Raw genomic sequence first — 4,897 nt, 5'->3', positions numbered from 1 at the left:
ATATATATATATATATATATATATATATATATATATATATATATATATATATGGCTTTTTGATATTATCCTTCTTGCCTATATTTTTGTTAATGTGGTACTTATACTATCTTGAGCCGAGAGTCTATTGGAAACAACCTCTCTATCCTCACAAGGTAGGGGTAAGGTGTGCGTACACATTACCCTCCCCAGACCCTACGCAGACCTTACCCCTACCTTGTGAGGATAGACAGGCTGTTTCCAATAGACCCTTGGCTCAAGATAGTATATATACAACAACAACATACCCAGTATTATCCTACACCGTGGTGTTTAGGGAGGGTAGTGTATACGCAGACCTTACCCCTACCTTGTGAGGTTAGAGAGGCTGTTTCAATAGACCCTCGGCTCAAGATAGTATAAGTACCACAACATTAATAATATAGGTAAGAAGGGGCAATATCAAAAAGCCATATAAAAGTAGAATAACACAACAAAGACAATAAAGTGATCAGCAATGAAAGAAAATAACGCTTAGTCATAAAAACCTACTACCAACAGAAAACGAGACTGTGTGTCAATAGTAAAGTTATGAACACTCTACACTACCTATTCTACTACCCTAATTCTCAACATCCATACCTTCCTATCAAGGGTCATGTCCTCGGTCAGCTGAAGCTGCGCCATGTCTTGCCTAATCACCTCTTCTTTGGCCTACCTCTACCTCTCCGTAGGCCCTCCAATGTCAACCTCTGACACCTCACCGGAGCGTTTGTGCTCCTCCTCTTCACATGACCAAACCACCAAAGCGCGCTTCCCGCATCTTGTCCTCAATAGAGGCTACCCCTACCTTCCCGCGAATAACCTCATTACTAATCTTATCTAACCTGGTGTGCCTGTACATTCATCTCAACATTCTCATCTCTGCTACCTTCATCTTTTGGACATGAGCAATCTTGGCTGGCCAAAACTCAGCCCTATACAACATCGTTGGTCTGACTACCACTTTGTAGAACTTACCCTTAAGTTTCGATGGTACCTTCTTGTCACACAACACACCGGAAGCGAGTCTCCATTTCATCCATCTCGCCCCAATACGATGTGCGACATCTTCATCAATCTCCCCATCCACCTGAATAATAGACCCGAGGTACTTAAAACTCCATCTCTTAGGGATGACCTGCGAGCCCAGTCTTACCTCCTCTTCCCCTCCTAGAGTCTCGCCGCTGAACTTACTTAAAGTATTCTCTTTTGGTCCTGCTCAACTTGAAACCCTTAGATTCCAGGGTCTGCCTCCATACCTCTAATTGCGCATTCACACCGTCTTGCGTCTCGTCAATCAATACAATATCATCTGCAAATAGCATGCACCACGGCACCTCCCCTTGGATGTGGCTCGTCAATACGTCCATCACCAGAGCAAACAAAAATGGGCTGAGTGCTGACCCCTGATGCAACCCCATCATAACTGGAAAATGGTCCGAGTCCCCCCCTTCCCCACCGTCCTCACTCGAGTCTTTACTCCATCATACATGTCCTTAATCAACCTAACGTAGGCAACATGAACACCTCTATCCTCCAAACATCTCCACAAAACCTCCCTCGGAACTTTATGTACGCTTTTTCTAAGTCGATGAACACCATATGCAAATCCTTCTTTCTCTCCCTATACTGCTCCATCAATCTCCTAACAAGGTGGATGACTTCTGTACTCGAACACCCCGACATAAACCTAAATTGGTTCTCGGAAATTGATGTTCACTATCACATGTTTTTATTTGGATGTTTTGCCTTGCTAAATTAGCCAATAGATTTATCTTTGAATTATCTGGAGTAATTGATGAGACCATGACGTCTCTAAAATCACCTTTTGGAAGACAAATTAAAGATGCCAAAAATTATGTTTGTACTTAATTGAATGCTAAATAAACAATTATTTGCCGAGGAACTAGCAACCGGCTACCAAAAAAGGGGCAAAAGTAAAATAAAAAGCGTCAAACTCATAAAATAAAAGGAAAATTTCACATAAGAACAATTGGGCTCCCTACTTTTTAATTGGGGAAAAGACAGGAGTACCTATAAAAGTGAAACTATTTACCTTGCCCTACCCATTAAAGAATTCTACCCACTAAATAATTACAATCTCCTACCCATTTAATAAATAAACGGGAATATTAAAATAACTACCCACGCTTAATGCCCTACGTATAAAAACGCAAAAGTTGCTCAAAATTTCAGAAAATCAACGCACAAAATTGAGATTTCCACTGACATTCCCTAATTTGAAGATCACTAAGTGTGAAAAAAAAGATCGAAGATGCTGATTCGCATCTTCTTTTCAGATTTTGATTTTGCTGTTGTCTTCAGATTTTGATTTCGTTGTTGTTTTGATTTTGATTTCGGAGCTAAACTTCTGAATTTCAGCTGAAAATTCTAATCTAGGTTTGGAGATCTGGAGATCTAGAAGTTTGATTTCGAAAAATCTGTTGCAGCTATATACTGTTGAAATTTCGAACACTGTTGATTTCGAACACTATTGATTTCGAACACTGTTGAAATTTGCATTATTGAGATTCAATTTTGGACATAAAAGTGATTATAACTTCAGAATCATGGAAAATATTTCAATTCTGCTGCAGCATAGTGGAGAATGGGATGATAACAATAATTTCATAAATTTTCATGTTGATGCAATTCTAATAAAGACCTATTGGAAATTTGAACAACTTCTCAGAGAAATTGCAAAGCAACTGCAAAAGGACAGTAGAACAATAGTTATTCAGTATGCTATTGCTCAAGGATATCCACCAATTACAATTTACAGCGATATGAGTGTTAGTGTTTACATGGAATTGAAAAAATCAAGTGCAGGGATGACAACACTTCCCCTGTGTGTGTCGTTTGCTAAAAACACTATAGCTGCAAGCACCTCCAATTTCGATGTTGCTCCAATTTCATCAGAAATTGCAGAATTTGAAAGCACTGATATGATTACTACGTTTGATGTGCAAGAAGGAGATGACGCCATTTTAGAACTTGATGATGCAAACATCATAACTGATCAATTTCATCAAAATGTTGAAAAAGGACAAATTTACGAAGACAAGAACCTGCTGGCTCTCGTTATGAAACAGTATGCAGTTAGAGAAAAATGTCAATATCGGGTTCATAAATCATGCCCAAGAAGGTTCGTCTGCATGTTTTCAAGTAAAAACTATGTGATACCTATATAGTATATAAGTATGCTAAATCAGTATACTATGCGAGTATGGAATTGTATTGGTTTGTTTGTATTTTTTATCAGTGATACTGGTATTGTATATAAGTATGCTATATCAGTATACTATGCAAGTATATAACTGTACTGGTTTGTCTTTGTTATTATCAGTAAAACATAATACCAATATAGTATATATGTATGCTAAATCAGTATACTATGTGAGTATAGAATTGTGCTGCTTTGTCTATATTTTTTATCAGCAAAATATGATACTGATACAGTATATAAGTATACCAACAGAGTATACCATGTGAGTATATAATTGTACGGATTTTTGTGTGTATTTTTTATCAATAGAACATGATACATAACTGTATTTGTATTATAAACAGGTATATCCTTGAATGCGTGGATGAAAGATGCCCTTGGAGACTTAAAGCATCAAGCCTGCGAGCATCAAATCTTTTCAAAGTGACAGATTTTAATTCTGTCCACAGTTGTTTAACTGATAAAAGATTTGTTCACAAAAGCAAGCTGTCTCAGCTTTTGTTGCAGCTGTGGTACAAGATAAACTTGTTGACCCAAAAACCATATATACACCAACAGATATCCAAAGAGACATCCAAAAAGCATATGGTATGGACTTAAGCTACATGCAAGCATGGAGATCAAAAGAAAAAGCAATGCAATTATTGAGACGATCACCAAGTGAGTCATACAAGAAAATGCCAAAATATCTTTATATGTTAGAGTACGCTAACCCAGGATCAGTGACACGACTACACACTGAAGGAGATGGGAGCTTCTTGTATGCATTCATAGCTATATATGCATCGATTAGAGGATGGGTCTATTATAGGCCAACAGTTGTAGTTGATGGAAGTTTTTTAAAGTCAACACATAGAGGGACCATACTCACGGCTTCCACGCAAGACGCAGATGGTAAGAATACAATCCAATTACATTCAGTTAAAGAAACAAAAAATATTTTCAAGTATTATATGATACCAGTATGATATACAAGTATACCAACAGAGTATGCCACACACCTGCACCTACCTATGACTATACTACTATATGAAATACTAAATTAATATTTTGTGTACAATCCAATTACATTCAGTTAAAGAAACAAAAAATATTTTCAAATATTATATGATACCAGTATGGTATACAAGTATACCAATAGAGTATATAGTTGTTTTGCTACACACCTGCACCTACCTATGACTATACTACTACATGAAATGCTAAATTAATATAGTGTTTTGTAATTGATATTTTGTTCTTTGGATTTACAGGACAAATTCTACCCCTCGCATATGTAATTGTTGATTCGGAAAATGATGCATCGTGGGAATGATTCTTCGTGCAGTTCAGAGAAACCTATGGACAAAGAGAGGGAATGTGCATTGTATCAGACAGGCATGATGCTATATGGAAAGAAACTTCAATTGTCTATCCAAAAGTCCCTCATTGTGCATGTATGTTCCATCTGTGGAACAACATAAAGACAAACTTCAGGAAGAGCCAAAAACAAATCAAAGAAGTATATTTTGCGTTAGCAAGAGCATATACTGTTGAAGAATTCAACAGGCATGTGGCAGAGTTAGAAGCTATTGATAGTAGAGTGAAAACATACCTGATGGATATTGGATATGATAAATAGTCCCGGGCGCATTCCAAGGCAAATAGAACC

The sequence above is a fragment of the Nicotiana attenuata genome, chromosome 7 (assembly GCF_001879085.1).
Source record: "Nicotiana attenuata strain UT chromosome 7, NIATTr2, whole genome shotgun sequence".
In the NCBI taxonomy this organism is placed as follows: Eukaryota; Viridiplantae; Streptophyta; class Magnoliopsida; order Solanales; family Solanaceae; genus Nicotiana; species Nicotiana attenuata.
The sequence above is the reverse complement of the archived record's forward strand: the minus strand, read 5'-3'. Positions refer to the sequence as shown.